The following is a 22,652-nucleotide window of genomic DNA, read 5'->3' on the forward strand; positions in this document are numbered from 1 at the left end:
GAATACCTGGAGAAAGCCTGCAGTACATTTTAATTGGCGTATTTAAAATTGAATTTACAAACTCAAAATAAAAATATATAAAATAACAATAATGTAAGTAAATATTTAAATAGGTTATGACATCTGTGATGTTATGTTTTATTTATTGTCCATTGGATAGTGCTTTCCCACTGCCTTATTCATAGATACCACCTACGTCACTAGAAATAGAACGCCGCCATTTTGACGACCGATCTCGCCCGGTATGGCCGCCCAAACTGCCCATTTGAATGAGAATGAAAGACAGAGATACATGGATAAAATTTTAATTTTAGGCTCCGATCCTTTTTTACCCCCAGTTTTCTTTTGTCCTTTATTATCTGCCCCAGACTTGCCCCGATTTGCCTTCCATGATATACAGTATATATATATATATATATATATATATATATATATTGTATCAATATGCTGTTGCTGGATGGGTAACAAACGTAAAAGTGCAGCACCTGGCCACCAAGGATTTATATTTAATCATGGGGAATGTAGGTATTATAAAAGATCATTTGGTGGTAGTTTGCTCTGACTAGGTAGCGAGTTACCTAGTTAGCTAGCTAAGTGGCTAACAGCTGGTAGCTTGCCAGCTGTTAGCCACGGCTCACGGCTAGCTGTCATTAATCTGGATTAGGCCTGTCGTGTATTTTCAAATTTTTCCAGCCGCGATAATTTCCATTTTGCATGCTTGTTTGTTTTCCTCGTCTCTCTCTCTCTCTCTCTCTCTCTCTCTCTCTCTCTCTCTCTCTCTCTCTCTCTCTCTATGCTGGGGGTTTGGGTTATGGGAGCAACAAACGGGTGAGAAGAGCGATTTGGGTTCTTTTTCTATTTTTCTAGTATTTCTTTTGTTTTTGTTTAATTTTCTTATGTGCTTTCTTTTTCTTTGTGTGTAATTTGATTAACTTGGGTTCGAGTATTATTACGCTTCGGTTTTCGGGAGTGTAGACCTCGTGGCGGAGGTCCGAGATGGAGGTTCACCCGAGTGGGGGTGTATCCTCGGTCTCGCTCCGCCATGGAGTCAGGTGTGTACCCGACGCGGATTCGAATGTAGAAGACGTGCTTGTCGCTGTGGGTGAACAAATTGGATATGGGAACATAATTTCAGCGTCAAGGATGAACAGAGCAGTGGTGATTTTCCTTAAAGAGGAAAGTTTGGTGAGTAAATTAGTTGAATCTGGCGTTTGGGTAAATGGAGCGTTTACTGTTGTGTCACCGCTTGTGTCTCAGTCTGTTAGAGTCACAATCTCCAATGCGCCCCCTTTTATTTTAAATAGTGACATTGAAAAAGAGTTGGTGAGGTTTGGAAAAATGGCCAGTGAAGTGAAAATGATCCCGTTGAGGTGTAAAAATGAAGCACTGAAACATGTGCTGTCGTTTCGGCGTCAGGTGTTTATGTTTCTTGATCAACACGCACTTGATATTTCTTTCCGAATTAAACACGAGGGTAAATCGTATATGATTTACGCGAGTACTGGGAATTTGAAATGCTTCGAATGTGGAGACGTTGGACATAAAAAGATCGCGTGTCCACATAACAAAGCGCAGCCAGAAAATAACTTTGAAGTTAACACTAGTGTAGAGTTCAGTGATGAGCCAAATAAAACAACAGTTGATGGAACAAACAAAGATGGAAATGCAGTTGAAGGGATGAGCAATCAAAACAGAAATTCAACTGGTAGTTTGGTTCGTGCTGAAAAGAGAGATAATCCATGTGTAACGTTAGATGGTAATGGCGATAATGAAGATGAAGAGAGTTTTCGTTCTAAGTTATCAAAGGGTGTCACAAATGATCCACAAAATACTGACCAGATTTGTTTGTCCCAGTTGGCTGATGCCGAGGAACAAGATGACACATATGATGACAGGTTTTCAGAGACATCGGATATTCTTTCTCAAATTAGTGAGGATCAATTGTATACTGTTAATGAGGTCAATGATTTCCTGGATGCGACATTTGGGAAAACAATAGAGGTGAGTGAATTTTTTCCTGATGCAAGAATTTTTTTGCAATCAGTTTTGAAAATTCAACAGACCGCCACTTATGAGGAACTGAGTAGAAGGAAACGATTTAGATTGAAAAAAATTGTAACTAAATTGAGAAGAAAAATGGCCCTTGAAAAAGGTATAACTACTCCTTAATGATTAAAACACTTGGGGTGTTTTCTCTGTTTTTTTCTTTGCTAACCCTTCTTTTTTTCTTTCTTGATCTTTCTTTTCTTCTGATGGGAAGTTTTAAGATAGGAACAATTAATATTAATGGAGGAAGGGATGGTGGAAGAAGAGCAGTGTTGAAAGAATATATTGAAAATAAAGATATGGATATCATTTTCTTACAAGAGACACATAGCTAATGAGATAGAATGGAGAAAGTGGTGGGCAGGCCATATTTTCCTAAGTCATGGCACTAATATGATGGGTGGTGTTGCTATCTTGTTTTCGAAGAGAATTGATATAACTTTTGAATCAAGCGATGAGATAGAGAAAGGTCGAATTCTGGCTGTTCATGCTAAGTTGTTGGGATTTTCTTTTGTCTTTGTTAATGTCTATGCACCTAATAATGGTGCTGAAAGAATAAAGGTTTTTAAGAATTGTCAAAGTATAATGGAGAGTTATGATAAAAATGCTTGTCTAGTTTTGGGTGGTGACTGGAATTGTACATCATATTTTAATTTAGACAGAAATGGAGAAGAACCATGTCCTCTTTCTGCTACATGTTTAAATAATATAATAAGACATTTTAATTTATGTGATGTTTGGAGATTGCAACATCCTGTAGAAAAGCAATATACTTGGTCCAAGTTTTCAAGTGACCACATTAGTTTTGCCAGGTTAGATCGTTTTTATATTAGTAAAGACTGGTGTAATAGAGTTTTGAAGGCCTGTATTTACCCCAGTGGTTTTTCAGATCACCATTTATGTATGATTGTTTTTAATTTACAAAAGACAAGAGGTCATAGCTATTATTGGCATTTTAATGTAAAGTTGTTGCAGGATGCCTTCTTTTGTGAAAAATTTCATTTATTTTGGGCAAAACGGAAAGAACGAAAGACTGATTTTGATGATGTTGTGCATTGGTGGGATGTAGGAAAAGCGCACATCAGGATCTTTTGTCAGAATTATACAACTAATGCAAGTCATTGTTTTAAAAAAACTGTTATGCAACTGGAAGATGAAATCAAATCAATTGAAAGAAGTCTAATTAACCAAAATGGTGAATCAAATGAAAGACTGAATGAAAAAAAGAAAGCCTTGTCCTCACTTTTCCATGAACGGGCTAAGGGAGCTTTAATAAGAGCTCGTTTCCTCTCCCTGAGAGAGATGGATGCACCAAGCTCTTTCTTCTTTAGTCTTGAGAAACGGGAAGGAGCACGGAAGTCAATGCTACATTTAAAGAAGCCAGATGGAACTGTGACAATTAATCCTAAAGAAATGAGATCAATGGCTATTGATTATTATACAGAACTTTTTTCGGATGGTCCATGTGACATTGGCTGTATGGAGGACCTTTTTAAAGACTTACCAAAGTTGACTGATGTGCAGAGGAATCAACTGGAGGTTGAAATGGACATTGAGGAAGTAACCAAGGCTGTTAGTCAGCTATCAAGTGGACGCGCACCAGGAATTGATGGACTTCCAGCCGAATTTTATAAACAGTTTTGGGGCTTACTAAAAGATGATTTGTTTGATGTGTTTAAATCGTCTTATAAGAAAAAAGAGTTGCCAACAAGCTGTAAAAGAGCTGTTTTGTCTTTGTTACCAAAGAAAGGTGATCTTGGTCTTTTGAAGAACTGGAGACCAGTAGCAATTCTGTGTACTGACAATAAATTCTTAGCGAAATGTCTTTCAAATAGATTGAAATTGTATTTAGAACATGTAGTAAATGAGTACCAATCTTATTGTATTCCTAATAGAACCATTATGGATAATGTTTTTCTTGTTCGGGATATCATTGATATTGCAAAAAGGAATGGTGACAATATTGGAATATTTGCAATTGATCAAGAGAAGGCATTTGATCGAGTCAGTAATTTTTATTTGTTTAGTTCTCTTAAAGCTTTTGGTTTTGGTGATCTTTTTATTTCATGGATCAAACTGTTGTATTCTGATGTTTCCACGATGTTGAAGGTTGGGGGAGGGTTAAGCCAGCCAGTGTCAGTGCGTAGAGGTATTCGACAAGGTTGCCCTTTGTCAGGGATGTTGTATTCTTTAGCCATCGAACCGTTGCTTCGTCAATTGGAGATAAATTTAGATGGCCTGCTAATTAAAGAACAAAAAGTCAAACCTAAGTTCTCTGCCTATGCTGATGACGTCACCGTGTTTATCAAATGCAAAAGAGATGTGATTGTTTTAGAAGAAGTTTTAAAGAAGTACGAAAAAGCCTTCTCAGCAAAGGTAAACTGGGAAAAAAGTGAGGGTTATATTTTAGGGAATTGGTCTGAAGAAGAGCCACCAGTTTTACCAGGAGGAGTGAAATGGGGTAAAGAAGGCCTGAAAGTATTGGGTATCTTTTTAGGAACTGACAACTACATTCAGAAGAACTGGGAAGGAATGTATGATAAGATGTGTGAGCGTTTGTCCCGGTGGACATGGATCCTGCCTCAGTTATCTTTCAGAGGGAGAGTTTTGGTGGCGAATAACTTGGCTGCCTCAGCACTTTGGCATAAACTAAATGTGTTGAATCCTCCTGATGAGATAATTCATTTATTACAAAAGAAGATTAATGATTTCTTTTGGTCCGGTCAGCACTGGGTAAAATCTGCTATTTTATATTTACCAGTCAGTGAAGGTGGACAAGGCCTAATAGATATAAAAAGCAGAATCAAGGCCTTCAGGCTGCAGACTGCACAGAAGTTGCTGTATTCTGAAAAGATTTGTTGGGTTGATACAGCTTGTTTCTTGTTACGCAGTATGACTTATTTTAAATATGATTTTAATCTGTTTTTAATCAGTCTGAAAGATATGGAATGGACTGATTCTTCTCCTTTTTATAAATCAGTTTTGAAAGTGTGGAATTCTGTCTTTCAAGTAAGGAGAGATTCAAACCTTGAGGGTTGGATAAAAAACGAACCACTCTTTAACAATCCCTCAATACAAGCAAATGTGTTGAAAATGAGAAGTTTGCAAACATTAATGGTGAGAGCAGAGTGCACATGTTTGTCTGATCTAAAGAATGGAAACGAGTGGAAAAGTTCCCAAGAACTGTGTAGTTTGACGGGCATTAAGTCTGTGAGATTTATGGATACAGTAATGAAGGAAATTGTTTCAGTTGTTCCTTCTATCTACAGACAAAGTACACTAGAAAAGCATTGTGGTGAACAAGAGGATGAAATGAGAGAAAGTTTTCCAAAACTCCAGATTTCAATGATAATAGATGAAAAGCCTGAGAAGGAATCACTACTTGTTTTCTGTATACCTGAACTGAATTTGTTTGAAGATGTTTCAAAGAAAGCCTTGTATTTATCATGTGTGAAAGTCTCCCATCAATCTGAGCTGAAGGAATGTAAAGAATCAAAATGGTTGGAGGTGTTTGGCCAGGGCTCTTCTCCTAGGAGATGCTGGAGGTCTTTATATAAATCCCCGATAGAAAAACGCACTGCAGATCTTCAGTGGAGGATTGTGCATTCGGCGATTGCAACGAACAGATACTTGACACGTGTTGACCCCATTGTGGGGAGGGAATGTATCTTTTGTGGTCATGAAGAAACTTTGAAGCATCTATTTTTAGATTGTTCTAGGCTAAATGGTTTGTTTCAGATTTTAAAAACTTGGCTTAGAGCACTTGGGGAAGACATGGATGAAAATATATTTATATTTGGTCCGAAATATGTTGCAACAGATAAAAAAAGAATTTCCTTAATCAATTTTTTAATTGGTGAAACAAAGCTGGCAATATGGATTACAAGGAAAAATAAGCGGAAAGTTTGCGGGACAATTGAACCTGAACTTATTTTAAAGGCTTTTGTATCTGCAAGGATTAAAGCAGAATTTGCTTTTTTTAAATTAATAAAAAATGTGGATACTTTCAATGAATTTTGGGGACAGGCAGAAGTGTTGTGTGTAGTTGACCAAGAGGGAATGTTATTCCTGAAATTGTAATTTATTTATTTATTTATTTATTTTTTTACGTGGAATTTTTGTATATTGTATGTGAATGTACATGTATTTTGAGGTCAATGTACATATGTTATATGTGATGAGGCCAAAATAGTTTGGTTAAAAATAGAAAAATTGGAAAAAAAAGGGTTTTACTAATCTTTGGTAAATAAAGAGTTGGTCAAATCTAAAAAAAAATCTCTCTCTCTCTCTCTCTCTCTCTCTCTCTCTCTCTCTCTCTCTCTCTCTCTCTCTCTCTCTCTCTCTCTCTCTCTCTCTCTCTACCTCTACCTCTACCTCTACCTCTACCTCTACCTCTCTCTACCAAAGAGACTGGATGACAACTCTGTTTAAGATATAACCGACATATTTTACGTGAATACTCTCCAAAACGGACATTTAAACATAATGTTGTGTGTATTTGTCCATTCAGACACGAAACAGAGCTCAATTCTTTACTCGCACTCTGTACAGGGGTCTATTTATGCACGCTTCGGGTCGGGTGTGTGTGCACAGAAAGATGAGACATGATACAATATGAGACATTTCTTCTATCCTTTTCTTTTGGCATAGAATAAAATACCAGTTCGGGGTTCCTCTTTCGGCTGTTGTTGCAGCCAACTGCACAACATATTGCAGGCATTACTGAGATCTCCAGTCGTCAAAATGGCGGCGCAAAGCTACAGTGACGTCATGTGACCCGAACGAATATTGTGCTGAATGGTCAGTTGAGCAACAAGATCATGCACATTTCAATACTCACAAATATGCTTTCTGTGTCCAAATGTCCTTCTGAGTTTATTCTTCCAAGGATAGATAGATAGAGCCATGAGAAAACAAGTCATTTGTGTTCTTAGAATTGAGAAACAGCCCAACTGTTAATGTTAAGGGGAAAGCGGGGACTAACTGGATGGCACGAAGACATATAGACATAAAGTGAAACAGGATATAACCGTTCGCTCTTGTGTAGGAGGCTTTCATTACTGATCTATCTCACTTTCTTCTTTCAATTCTCTAATTTTTGACTCTTCCAGAGCCCAGAGTATCATTGCATGGGCTGCTGGGTACTTGGAGGCCTATAAAACTGTAAGTCTGCCTGGATGGGTTTGACCTGTGGGACTCTGCTGGTGGCCCTCTCTCTCTCTCTCTCTCTCTCTCTCTCTCTCTCTCTCTCTCTCTCTCTCTCTCTCTCTCTCTCTCTCTCTCTCTCTCTCCCTCTCCCTCTCCCTCTCCCTCTCCCTCTCCCTCTCTCTCTCTCTCTCTCTCTCTCTCTCTCTCTCTCTCTCTCTCTCTCTCTCTCTCTCTCTCTCTCTCTCTCTCTCTCTCTCTCCCTCTCCCTCTCTCCCTGGTCCCCCTCCACTGAGCCCACTGCCTTTGTCATTATTTATTTACCCCTTAAGTGTTTAAAACGGAGAGGTCTGGGGGGACCAGGAATAGCTGATGAAAATATTCCCTGATACACTGCAGGGCAAGAGGGAATCATTTATTTTATTTTATTACTTGAATCTCAGCTAGATAACCAATGTGAATGAAGCATGGATATAGATATATTAATGCTGTGTATAAATGTAGTGATATGTAATAACGAAGCTAATATGACAGGAGAAGGAGATGAGGGGTCGAGAGAGTATCATATTGTCTGAGTGTCTGTGTAATGGCGGATCCACATGAATAACTGATCTTTGACTGGAGGGTCCCCATAGGGGCATCACTGGCCTGAAGCGATTGGCCTTTAAGATAACATCGTCATCAGACACCCTCAGGTCAAAGTTCACTCCAGGGACCACCGAATAGGCCAATGCTTTTGTTAATCAGCTTGAGTTTGGATGTCTTATAGAAAGGTCTTATCAGTCTTGTCAGAGCTGTGCAATGATTTATTGTCTGTTTATGTTGGAACATCAAATATCATTACTCTGTTACCAGTGCTGCATTGTCAGTTATTGAATTTTGCAATCAAAGGTGTCACTCCTTTAACATTTTGCTAACACTTCACAATACGGTTCAACTGGTTAACAGTTATTCCATTAGGTATCATGATCTAAAAATGAACTTCATTTTTACAGCATTCATTAATCTATATTAATAATAATCATAAATATTTGTATTGTTAATTCATGTTTGCTCATAATATATTAATGTTAATTTATGCAAGTTAAAATATTACAAATGTATTAATATATGTAGAAAATAACATTTAAACATTGACCAAGATAATAAATAATGATAATAAATGCGATACAATTATAAATTCAACAAAAACATTATGCAAATAATGTTAGTTTAACCTTACTGCAAAGTGTTTCCAATAGTTTGGTTACACACCGTTCATCTTTAAAACGTTTGGGGTCGGAAATATTTTTTAATGTTTTTTTCTTATGCTCACCAAGGCTGAATTTATTTGATGAAAATGAAGCATAGCGTCAGTTCTGGTAGGTCAGTTTGGTCAAGCTCACATCAGCTGACTCTCGGCTGATCCACATCTACCTATAGGAATTCGATGCCTAACGCTGTTTACCTGTCGCGGGCCGTGCATTTCACACCTATAGGCCACTGTACGTGAGCTGTATCGTTCAGTTTCGTTCCGACAAACGGGGCACTACATTTTCTTTTGCTCAATATGTTCAACGTTAATAAAAGGTATCCAAGCAAAAAGTTCTCCATGCATTATCCTGCAGTTAATGAGAAAAGTGTAATTTATTGGCGCACTATATTGACTGCGTATTGAGACATATAAAACTGTTGAGCTAGATTTTCAACCAATCAGCATCGAAAATGTAAGTAGATCAGAGCCAATTTCAGCCAAAATCAAGCCAATATCACTACGCACATGTAAACATTGAGGATGATGTAAGCAGCGCATCTTCATCTGATAGCGGCGATCAAGCTCGATTAACACCCGTAAAGTGTATTCTTCATGTCGGAAAAGATGGTGGGAAAGGTCCGCAGCCCTTTACTGAAGTCCGATGGGAAAAAAAATCATGCAATGTGCGAAGGAATGGATCAAAACGTCGGACACTACGGAGCTAGCTATTTGATCCCATGCTGCAGGTAAGTTACTTTCATAACATGAATATTTTTTCATTATTTTTGGGTGATGCTAATTTACAAACTTTTGTCACATCAGAATCCCGATAAAAACATAGACATGATGAGAAACGTTGTCCTCCTTTGCTTGATCTGTTATCTGGGCGAAAAAGAGGATGACCTCATCTAAGAGTACAATGTAAGTGACTAGAATTATATATATATTTATGGTGTTTTGAGAAATGTATTTGTACATTGTTTTTATTTATAAAAATGCAACTTAAACAATACCGTAGTGTCATCAAATGTAATTTTACATTTATTTTATTTTTTCTTCCTGAATACACCCTCTGTCATTGGTGAAACTGTAGGCCTACTTATGTTATTGTGAAAGTCTTTAGCCGTTTCTCAATGTCAAGGATACTTCCTTGGCAGGATTGATCCTTCCAAGTCATTTCCTTCATAGGCTAGGCGAGGCTCCTCTTTAGCATTCGGCGAACACGTAAATGGAACAGGCTAGCAAGTGCACGTCATTGCATCATTACGTCAGTGAAAAGGTCCGCTTTTGGCACTGCAAAAATTCAAAAAGTTGTGATGTACACTACCGTTCAAAAGTTTGGGGTCAGTACGATTTTAAATGCTTTTAAAAGAATGCTCTTCTGCTAACCATGTTAAATTACTTTGTACAACTTAACTAGTTATTTATAAAAAGAAATGCCGGTGACGGCAACCAAGCTAACAATTGTTAAATGACAGGTCTGGTTCAGTTAGCCATCAATAACGTAATTTGTATATATATTTGTATAATTTGTAATATCAATACGGTAGTAATTTGTACTGGCATTTAAACGTTAAACTTTACTTATATGTACTACGGTTATAACAAATGTATGGTAACGTAAATACTTACATTTAAAAGCATATTACCCCGGTTATTGCTCCGACTTCGCTAACGTCCGACATTTTTTATTTTTTGAACAAGATAGCAAAGCTGGCGCATAGGATTGTGGGTGATTTGAGAGCGTGAAGGCTACACATATGCATCCTTTCCTGTGTATCGGATATTTTCCGAACGAAGGACTCAGTCCTTTGTTGAAATTCTGAGAATCCTCGACATTGGAACAGTCCTTCGACGGATGTCGATGATGTAGCATCCTCGAAATAACGGCTTCCGAGGATTGTTGTGAACTTTTTCTTCTCACGTGTAGAAAAGATAGACTTGCAGACCAGGAGTTTGTTTAGGTATAAGTTCTTTATTTCGTCGCTGTAGTCATCTCAATCAAGTCTAATCTAAGGGAACTTTACATTGCAGTTTATATACATTTCAAGGGGGTGGGATTACTTTCATAGAGGAGGGGACTCTTGAACAAAACATGTAAAGGAAAGTACATGATTCAGCTGGTTACCTGATTTCATCAGGTAACAGTGTAACTCAGAGCCTTGAGATGCTAATCCAATCAGCCTGATAAGATCAACAAAAGGCCCAGCTGACCTTTGAGATGTGACAAGAGGTTAGTGTCCAAAACCTTGATTGCCTCAAAAATGGAAAACAGTGTGTGCACTTTCTCAGTTAAAATACTGTTGAACCTAAATTAAAACATTTAAATAAATTTGTAACCCTACATTTCCCCCTTTGAGAGTTCTAAATAACTCTCACAAAATACAAATTTAAAGACTTAAAAGTTCATTCTTGTAACTTGTGATCGTAACAGGCACATAATGCGTGTTCTATGTTTGCTTTTCGGAAGTGGGTCAAGTTGTTTCTTGAGGTTTTCTTGTGGCTTCATACGCAGATGACGAGGTCAGTGCGTATGGGTCTCAGGAAGTCATAAGTGGTATCTGCACAGAGTAAGAAAGAAAACAAAAGACAGGAGAGCAGTATTTGTTCTAGGGTTGTACTTTTCTGAGTCTGCTCGACAGTAGAGCAGTATTGGTTCAAACACTAGGGTGGTAATTTTTCCGAGTCTGCTATTGTTGTTCCATCTTTCCCTATTTCTTAAACCTTTGACACCTAAGGAACAGTGAGGTAAGGATGGACTAGGATAGGGCCTATGAGGGAATCTTCACCGAAGGGTTGGCCCCCGACGCCTGTTGCAATCGGTTCTTCCCTCGGCTCCTCACTGGTTCGTGTCCTATCCTATCCCTGTTGGAGCAGGAACAACCTTACAGTGTGACACATGAGTCCAGGTTTTCCTTCCCTGACACAATACTGCAGCTGCTGTAATCAACATCACTTGATGTGGCCCATGTCACTTTGGTTCTAATGGAGGAAACGTCTTTGTACAGATCAATTATTGATTCAGGAGGCATCATTTTCTTCTGTGCTGCACTACCTGAACACACTTGTACAGTTGCATGGAAACAAGCCTGTTTAGCTGCCATATCAGCAAGAGCATTACCTTTAGCTTCCGTAGTATTAGTTGTGAGATGTGCTTTCACTTTGATCACTGCTAATTTCTTTGGAAGTTTCATGGAAAACATTAGATCTTTCACTAATTCAGCATGCTTAATGGGGGATCCCGCAGAAGTTAGAAACTGCCTGGTTTGCCAAATGACACCAAAATCATGAATTACCCCAAAAGCATATCTGGAATCTGTGTAGATATTAGCAACTGATCCTGAAGCTAGCTTGCATGCTCTTGTTAGGGCTACTAGTTCTGCAGCTTGAGCTGAAAAATGATCTGGAAGACGTCCTGAAGCTAACACTTCCGTGGTGGACATTACTGCATAACCTGCTCGTCTGTTACCTTTTTCTTTTACTTCACTCATAGGTGTATATGTAAGCGTAACACAATCGTGAGTAATTTCTCCTTCATCCTCTAACAAAACTTCAGTCATAGCAGACATCATACATGAGGACGGATTTGTGACAGGTGCACGCTGTAAGACAATATTTGGCATTATTGTGGACACTGCATGAGGGCTTTTTTTACGTTTACAGTCTGACCTAACACTATTAATGATGAAAGGCCTGTGCTGTAAAATAACATTTAAGGCTGTGAGTCTACTTAACCAGTGTTCCCCAAAGGAAGGGTGAGATAGTCACTTTCCTTTTGTTCTATTAAACAAAAACAGAAGTCTTTTATCTCTGTTGCAAGTTAGTGGGGAAATTAAGCACTCACAGCCCAAATGGTTAACACGTCAACCAGCTGCCCCAGTTTAATGATGAGGGGAGGGGCTGCTTCAGAGTAGCAAGCAGACTGAGTAGGAGCTGAGTAACATTGTTAACTTGTTTAAAGTTCTTTTTGTTTTTCCTACACTCTTTTCCCCAGTGTCCATGTTTACCACAATAATAACAACTACTGCCCTCTCTCTTAGGATATTTGCGTTTCTGTTGCTTCTCTGCGTTGACCTTAAAGGATGCTGCTGCAATTTTTACTCTTGCCTTGACATCAGAATCTCTTTCCCAAGTAGCTAACCTCTCCAAGTTGTTTTGTATGGTTCTAGTGGACCATGTTAAGTCTAAGAAAGGCAATGCTTTTCTATGTTCTGACAACAGACCATCAAACCATGTGCGAACTAGGGGACCATTATCTTCTAGCACCTTCTCTGAAGTGTCAGCTATACCACTGTATGCTGCTGCTGAGTGACAAAATCTTTGAGTGTTCTCACTAACATTATCATTTTTCTTCTGTACACAACTAGTGATCTTTGACCAGTCCATGTTTGGTCCAACAATGTTCTTTAACACTCTCAGAACTCCCTCTCTCAATTCGTCTTTTCTGGCATGTTGTAGTTCAGAAGTAACAGCAGACTCAAAACTGTTGAATTCAGATTCAGTTAGAATTTGTGACATCAGCTGTGTGACTTCTGCCAACGACATGTCGTAAAGACGCATTTTACTGATCAATGCCCTTCTAAATTCAGAAAAATCTGTGCGTACTGAGGGTAGACTTTGGGATAGTCTTTCTATGTCTCTAGGTCCGAGTGCTTTGGCAACAGTTTGGATTTGGACAACAGAAGAGTTTGGAGGAACACTTTCAGTTCCCTCAATTCCCTGCGATCTCTTTCTAGCACCACACACATTTACTGAATTTACAGGCACATCAGTTACTGGGCGGAGAGCCGCATCTGTTTCAAAGAAAGCTTGTAAGTCAGGATAAGTTTCATCTGACTGTTGGTCTTCTGAGTCACATTTGGTTGAGGCCTTGTTATGGCCCCCCTTAGTGTGCAATTGTTTGTTCTGTTCTTTTAATTTAGCTAAATACATGGCTTGTTCTTGTGCAATGGATAAGCTAAATTCCATGTGACAAAAAATAATGCCTTTTATGTTTCTCTTCCTGATACATGCACCTAACACCTTCTTGCATTCTTCAACAGACCATACCTTTTATGGGTGAATACCAAATTTCCTTGTCAAATTCAATCTGACTGACTCAGTCACTATGGTGTCCATGTGCTCTCCTAACAATGACTTAAACTCACTATCTGTCCATAAAGGGGTAGCCAGATCACCTTTTTCAGTTGTGGGAATTAGTCTAGCACTTTTTCTAAACATTTTGTGGATTTCTTTGTTACCACACAAACAAACAAAAACTTCTCTGATCAACAGAGGGTACACTTGTTAACACAGATCAACTATCGTTAACCTTCCTTCAAATTACTAGCACTTTATGCTAATCTTTCCTGCTTACAAGAACAGAAGATAAACAATTCTTCTCTGCTGAAAACAGAGGAAAGACCCATAACTTCTCTGACAAAGCAACGAATAACTAGTTATGAATACTCATCATAATGTGTTCAACCTTCCCTGGCAATCAGAGGAGAAACCACTTTGCTAACACACTTTTAACAGTTGTTAAATTTTCCTGATTAAACAGAGGATGAACCTTCTTCTCAAGCAAAGTAGAGTACAAACTACTGTTAACACAGTTTAAACTGTTAACTGTTGTAACTGTTGTTAAACGTCCCTGGTTGGACAGAGGATTAATCTTCTATGACTACACAGAGGATGTATCACCTTCCCTGGTAAAGCAAAGGATAAAACTTCCCTAACTTTACAGAGGATAAAAACAATTCTTCTCTGCTGAAAACAGAGGATAGCAAATATTAGCAAGTAATGCTAACCTTCTCTGTGAACAGATGAAAAACAAACAAAAAAAAAACAAATAACTGGCACGTAATGCTAATCCTACTCTGTGGTCAGAGGATCACCAAAAAACAAAAACAAAATAACTAGCACGTAATGCTAAACTTCCCTGCCTGAAACAGAGGATCACCAAATAATAACACGTAATGCTAAATTCTTCCCTGCCTGACAACAGAGCATCACTTTCATCTCTAACAGTAACTTTAGAGGATAAGCAATATTAACATGTACGTTAATCTTCCCTGCCTGAAAAACAGAGGATACATTTCATCTCTAATAGCAACTTTAGAGGATAACTTTAGTTAACAAACCCTACAGCTGTCTGTTAACTTCTTCTCTGGCGGCGCAGAGGAATGACAAATTTGTACTGGTCTTTAGTGGTTCTTTGAATAGAGTGAAACTCACCAAATCGTTCGCTGTACGGAAAAGTTCCGTCTGGAAACTCAGTCAGAAAGTTCTTTCTTTGTTGAGCTTGAAGTTTCAAGATTCAGTCTGGAACTGGAAAGTCAGATCTTGGTTGAGTTTCAGTTTCTCCATCCGGGTTACGGCACCATCTGTTGTGAACTTTTTCTTCTCAAGTGTAGAAAAGATAGAGTTGCAGACCAGGAGATTGTTAAGGTATAAGTTCTTGCACGAGTTCACACTTACCAATGATCAGAGAATAAAAAAGGTTATGCGTATTTGGCGTGCTGTCCGGGGGGAGCGCTCCAAGCTCGGAAATTGGGCCCGAACCCAGAGTACTCCCCCGTATCTCTGTTTAGGAAGATAACTAGGCAAGTGTGAGGAGATGGGGTGGTGGAGGGATGCTGAAAACTGTCGAGGAATATGGGTGAGTTGACTGTGTGTATTTATAGGCTTTATTTGTGCTGATTGAGTGGACCAGTTGATTACTGATTGCTAACAGCTGGCTGACTTGATTGTTTGATCATTAGAACGTGTTCCTCCCGAACCTTGTTAATAAAACATCAATTATTTCGTCGCTGTAGTCATCTCAATCAAGTCTAATCTAAGGGATCTTTACATTGAAGTTTATATACATTTCAAGGGGGTGGGATTAATTTCATAGAGGAGGGGACTCTTGAACAAAACATGTAAAGGAAAGTACATGATTCAGCTGGTTACCTGATTTCATCAGGTAACAGTGTAACTCAGAGCCTTGAGATGCTAATCCAATCAGCCTGATTAGATCAACAAAAGGCCCAGCTGACCTTTGAGATGTGACAAGAGGTTAATGTCCAAAACCTTGATTGCCTCAAAAATGGAAAACAGTGTGTGCACTTTCTCAGTTAAAATACTGTTGAACCTAAATTAAAACATTTAAATAAATTTGTAACCCTACAGGATCCTTCCCTGACATTGAGAAACACCTAGTTCTTTGTCTGTTTTTTGTAGCTCCCTTCTATCTTTATTTTTAAAAGCCAATTTCCTCAAATTCATTATGTTTCAGTGATTACAAATTACAGCACGCATTCTGGCACCCCTGGAATAGCCTCTCATGCTTATACATGTATAGCTAGGGGCAGAATGGACTCCGGGTTCCAATCGCCGCACTTTGTGGGCTCGGGAAACTGAACAGCAGCCGACAGCAGTGGCTGACTGAATCACTTGTGGCGTCCCGAATGCTGTGAATGGGGAACGTTTTGTGATAATATTGAGCGCGAGCGGACCCTGGGGCGAAGTGTTTGTCGGTAAGCGTGAGCGGGCACGTGACTTACATTCATAATTTGGCCAAGAGGCTGTTGTGTGCGTGTAACAGAGCGGGTAGCGAGTAGGTGTGAGCAGTAGCATATACAGTAGTAGAACTTAACATTCTAAGGCTGTAACGATATGCGAAACAGATCCACGAACCTGCAGAATGGCGACACACCCCTTCCAACTCCAAGAGTTATCCTTCCTGTCCAGATCCAATGCTACCACATATTTAAATTATTGTTAGTATTATTTGAATTTTAAAGTTAACATTATAAAATACATAGACCTACACCACAAAACTAGTTGAGTATAAATTATTTAAAATAGGGGAATTCGCGCGTTATGGACGTGACATTTGCAGTCAAAACTCGAAATATAAATTCTCAGAAAATGCATTTAATAGCATACCAATATATTGAAACGTCTGTTTATCCATAGACTACCCCTTAATGGAGCCCAGACATTAGAAAAATATCAGTCTACACATGCGTTTTATATTTAATATGAGGGAAATACGCACGCATTCATGCGTGACAAAACAAATATTTAACTTTTAGGAGGCAAAATATGTTTTTGTAATTCTGTGAATTACACTGCGCAAATCAAAAGTAATACTACCCACCTGATGAAGAAGGGTTGGCTCTCCACAGAACATAAAATATTCATTTTATTTTTAGTGTTCGCATTTATGAGGAAAAAACAATGTAAGGACGTGACAGTTCTCCGTTACGGAGGCGACCGCTCTGAAGCGGCACTAAAATGCTGTTTTAAAACTTTCACAGAGACCTCAAACAGAAGACACAAAGCCTTTCTTTAAAGTGAATTTCGATTTGTACTAATTGTATCTTAATTTTAATCAATGTTTCATCAACCAATTGCCTGGATTTAATAAATAAGAAGTAAATAGCAGACAATAGATCACGACACGGAGGCGCCTGCGCGAGCGCGTCTCATAAATTAACCAAAACTATGGTTTTAATGTAAGGTATAAGGTAGCCTACTTCACAGACCTGAAAAATATATTTCAATCTATATTGATATGTCTACTTGTAAACAGAACAATTCAAAACGAAAGAAAACGGACTGCTCTCTGCTTAGCCTATCTGTATGAAATGTGCATTTCTCTCTGGCGCATTCACTACTGCGAAGATCGCCAGGCAGCAACTTCAACTTCATCTTTATTAATAAACAATTAAAATGTCTCCTTGCTATATTTCACAAATTCATAATCATTCATTGATTTTGCTGGTTCTTTGTGACAGCTTTTAGGTGCTTTATCGGCAGCGCCGCCGCCACCCTCATCTGGTTGTTACGTGAACGCGTCACCACCACCGCATCAAAAACATGAAAACATGAAAAATACCACATAAACATAGCCTAACTGTTTAGAAAGAAAACACAGAACAAATAGAGTAGCCTAATGCGCTTACGTCCATCTCGCGAATGTACAGTCTTCTTCATGCCATCTTCACCCATTAGCCGTTTTTCCACTGGCCAGCGCGAGCACAGAGGCCGAAATCATGCCTCACGGCACTCCTAAATAAATCGCTATACAAATATATCAGACGCTGCCATTTAGTCTTTTTTTACAAACTTGGACACCACACGAGGCTATTGACTGACCACGAGCAAGCATAGGCTACTGAGCTCGTGCGTCATCTTTGTGCCAGTTATTCAGCCAATAAAGTGAATAACTAAAGCCTATGTATTTCATAGAAAATTGTGTCTAGTACTAGGCTATATAAATAGCAAAGGTTTAATTGGAATCTTTATTTCAAACGACCTGACCAACAGCAACCCGAATATCATTAAAAATATTTTTGGATGACTCGTAACCGCGGGTGACCGCAGGCACCCGCTCATTTTGGATCAACCCGCGCATCACTGGTTCACAGGCTTCAGCGCAATCTTGGCCCGGGGTCCCCTGGGGGGAGGCGGCCTGTGGCGGCCGCCCTGTCGACACTGCGAAGGCTGGGGCTAATCTGGGCGCTGGCTAGCGTTTCGTGCAGACGGCTCACGTGGGCGACTTGCAAGCTAGAGCGTCGAGGCAGGAAGAGGTTCATGGCCTGCGAGGTCTTCTGTACTTCGGAGAAGTGGTCGACGCTGAAATCCTCCTGATAATCCCTCTTGCAGATGGCAATTTTCATTATGTGCTGCAGGATATCTCCATTGTCACACTGTAAAACAAACATTAAAGAAGTATTTTTATCTTGTCTGTCTCATTAAAAGTGTGACCATAATTATAAAGTTGATTTGTGTACGGTTGTAAAAAAATTCTTATAACAGCTTAAAATGCTAAGACAACTACAAGTACACCATTATAGTTTATAATATATAATATATTATTGTAATCATTTACAAATCAAAATGTAGCGCATCTACTCCGCGCAGAAATAGCCAAACTGCTGTGCAAAGAGGCCATATAACCAGTACCTCCGTCTCTGAGCGAGTCAGGCTTTTACAGCCGCTATTTTCTCGTACCCAAGAAGGACGGAGCTCTAAGACCTATCTTAGATCTGAGATATTTGAACAAAGCTCTCATGAGAAGATCGTTCAAAATGCTCACGACAAGACAAATCCTCGCGCAAGTTCGCCCGAGGGACTGGTTTATCTCTCTCGATCTGAAAGATGCATACTTTCAGATTCTGATAGTACCCCGTCACAGGCCATTCTTGAGATTTGCCTTCGACAATCGGGTATATCAATACACCGTCCTCCCGTTCGGCCTGTCTTTGGCAACCCGTACATTTACGAAGTGCATGGACGCGGCTCTCGCCCCCTTGAGAAAACAAGGCTTGCGAATTCTGAACTATTTGGACGATTGGCTGATTTTAGCACAGTCAGAGATAGAACTGTTATCTCACAGAACAGTGCTCCTCAGTCATCTGGAAAGCCTGGGTCTCACGGTCAACTGGACCAAGAGCTCATTACTAGTCCGCTCGGACAACATGTCTGTGGTGTCCTACATAAACCGTCAGGGCGGTGTCAGATCCAGGAGTCTCTGCTATCTGACAGAACGCCTTCTCGTATGGTCTCAGCACCTCCTGCGCTCGCTGAGAGCTGCGCATGTGCCAGGCCACCTGAACGACGTCCTTACTGTCACGTCCTTACTGCGGCTCTTTGTTCACACGCTTGTTTTCAGTCTTTTATTTTATCAATATATCCTTATAATTTATTTAATTTTAAATAAAAATTAAATTAATTATATAGACTATTTTAGATGTTTTTGGTTTATATCTTCACATCTGAACAACTTGTCTGTGTAAATTTGTTTTAACAAAAATTGTTAAAACACAATATGTTGTATATAATTTTGATTTTTTTTTACATTAATCATGGTTGTCAACTTGCCATCAGCAATTATCATTAAAAGCAATGCCAATATTGATATTAGTAAAACTCAATGTGTGGCTTTTGCACTTTTTAAAGTAGGGCCTACACTTTTACACATAAATACCCTGATTAAGGTTTTTATTTAGTTATAATAAACAAAAACTCGAACTGAAGGTTTAAAAAAAAAATCCAATTAATCGGTTAATTAAAAAAATAATCGTCCGATTAATCGATTATCAAAATAATCGTTAGTTGCAGCCCTAGTCACGAACAAACGTTAGCGATTGGTTATGGCAGATCCAGAGTTACTCCGGGCAGATCCAATACTTTTAGACTTCAATAGAGTACCTAGAAGGAAGTTAACGCTTGTCAATGGAGCGGTGCCAGGCTCTATGTACAAATGAAATGTACGAGAGTCTGGTGGGACCAGGCTAGCATGGATGCGCAGGGAGTTCTTGCCCAGAACAGAACCATACCGCCAATCCTAACTGTATGCTAATTGTCAATCGTATTTGACGATAGTGGTCCTGACAGAAATACAGTAATATTGCTAAATATAACTGCAATTAAATGTTATTATTTCAGCAGTCATTACTCCAGCCTTCAGTCACATGAGTGCTATTCAATATTTTTCAGCACACTCACAAATTGGTCACACACCCCATAGGGACCCTGCTGGTTTCCCCCTTTACTCTCCTTTTCAGTCTCAATTTTAAATTTTTTTGTTTGGTCTTTTACTTTATATTGATTTTGTATTGTCCAATTTTGGTTCTCTTGCTCTCTCTCATTCTCTTTTTCTCTCTTGCCTTCTCCTCTCAAGTTTACAAAATCTGGGCCTCAGTAAGAGCATCTGTGAGAATAAAGTGCCCCATCAGGGAATCATACTCACTCATGAAACACATCAAAAAACGATGACACAAACCTGTACTGATCAAAAGAGGTTTGAAGTAGTCTGGCCTTTGTGTGTGCAAGGATGCCAGCTGAGATTTTGGTGCATTCCCTCCACTCCAATTTGACAGAAATAAAATGTACTTAACAATGATTAGAATGTATTTTTATTGACTGTTGCTTATGGTTTGGCATGCAAACAGGCCAGGGTTTTAGTAGACAAGTCAGTGAAACAATATTAACAACTGAGAGCTCTCACATTTTATTGCATTCTAGAGCAGAGCTGACAAGGTTCACTTCCACTGCAGGATTTCATGAAACACACATCCAGTCAATAGCCTTAAATCTGTGGAGAATTTAAGCTGAAAATTAAAGGAAGTCAATAAACGGCATTGCAGATGGGATATTTAGATTAAACTACACTTAATGTAATTTCTACACAATACAGTGTTGCGGAGCCCCTTATGAATTGCCCATTTTTCCAGTTCTATATTCTAGGCTAAATGGCTTCTGTCATATCCTGCTAAGCCTAACCTGGTAAAGGTTATTAATGGGAGCAATAAAGGGCAAATTATACTGTGAAAGCAATAAAAAAATAAATATCTAGAGTCATAATGTGCATTTGTTTGTTTACCTTTAGTGGTTATTGCTTGTGCTGTGTGCTATTGGTAACTGTCTGAGATGTGACAGCAATGTTGTTGTCTTACTCTTGAAAGGCAAAAGATAATTTTCATTATTTTCTATTACTTTTTACAGGATCCCTGGTGGAGGTACATTTTAGCACACCAGAAGCGACTAGCCAAACATTATAATTATTTATCACCTCCATTATATCCTGTAATTCCCCCATTGGTTTTTATAAAGTATTAGTCTTCTGTAAACTAGCACCTGAAACTTCTCAGCTGTCAAACACACTCATGCAGTATACTATATACTCTAAACTGGCCCTTAATCATATCGTCCGTCTCTCTTATACTGAATGAACCTTATCAACTGCCATTCTCCAGGGCAGACACAGCAGTGTGTATTGATTCACCTCTTTCTCCATAATGAACTACTCAGCACAGCTTTATCACAGGGCTGTGCTGCCATTGGCTGGTGGTAATATGAAATTAGGCAGCATGCAACCAGCCTGTCAGTATCGATTTCCCCACCCAGATAACTTGTTATAAAAGAATAGAGCTGTCTGTGGCATAATTGAACAAGTTAACTCCTTGTCTCGTAAAATGTAAGCTAGCATCGATTCATAGGGACTTCTGCGTTTTCACGCTGGATAAAAAGAAAACACCTCCGTATTTTATCTAGATGAGATGTTCAAAGAATGTGTTTTCTTTTTCTCTGTCCTATGTTCCTTCACACTGGCTTTCTGTGTTTTTCTTGCTGAATTGCAAAAAAAAAAAAAAGTAAATGGGATTTTGTTTGATGCTGTCGATCTTTTCCTGAGCGAGCCCTCAGCCCATATTCTCCGTTGTATTTGCTTTTTTGCTAATGTTATTTATCTATCTATCTATCTGTCATCTTTTTCTAGTTAATAATTATTGGTATTCATTTTTTGAATTTCAATAAATTTTCATTCCACTGAATTTGATCTGTTTACTCAGTTCAATTAAATTCTTAATGTCCACACACAACTCTTATATGAAGTGGAACACCGGTAGGAAGGAGAGGATACTGAAACACACACGCACATGCACGCACGCACGCACACACGCACATGCGGACACACACACACACACACACACAAACACACATGCGCGCACACACACACACACACACACACACACACACACACACACACACACACACACACACACACACACAGAGAGAGAGAGAGAGCTGCGCCCCATAAAGCAGCTCTAAGCAGGTGAAGACTTTTTCCACACTGTTACTCCTGCTAATTACAGAACGGCGCTCGGTCAAGGGGAAAAATGCAGTCTATCTGAACAAACACTCCAGAATCAGGCCTCGCACTAAACCACTCCTTTTTGTACAGTGTGGGGGGGTCAGCGGGCAGGTTGGGAGGGGGATGTAAATTGTTTGATGAGCGTATGTAGCTCTTGTTGTAAGTCCAGATGCAGGCTAGATACAGTGTTTTCCCTCAGCGGGGTTAAGGGTTAATGAAACGCTCCCTCGCTCCCTGATTCTCCTCTTCTCCTCCCGGCACAGTGATAAGTAGCTAACCAACGGTGCCTGTAATTACAATCTTACAAAAACTGGCCAGATCTGTATATAAATCTCACCATCCAATTACAATGTGTAATAACTTTGCACTCAAGCTGGTAATGAGCTCTAATACTGCAGCATGTGATAATCCCCTCTGGATGCTGGCTTGATCAGATGTTGGCTTTGTAATTAGACTGGCAGAAAATCATTATTTCGTGTTCAGGAAAAAATGAGGTTGGTGGGAAGTTAATTTTGCTAGCGTTCTCCGAAGCGTAGACAAGAATTTAATGATTTAATCATGATTGTTAGCTATTTTGCAATCAATTTGTAATGATTGTGT

This window comes from Siphateles boraxobius, unplaced genomic scaffold (assembly GCF_051911475.1).
Source record: "Siphateles boraxobius isolate OS27281-9 unplaced genomic scaffold, OSU_SipBor_1 130, whole genome shotgun sequence".
Lineage (NCBI taxonomy): Eukaryota > Metazoa > Chordata > Actinopteri > Cypriniformes > Leuciscidae > Siphateles > Siphateles boraxobius.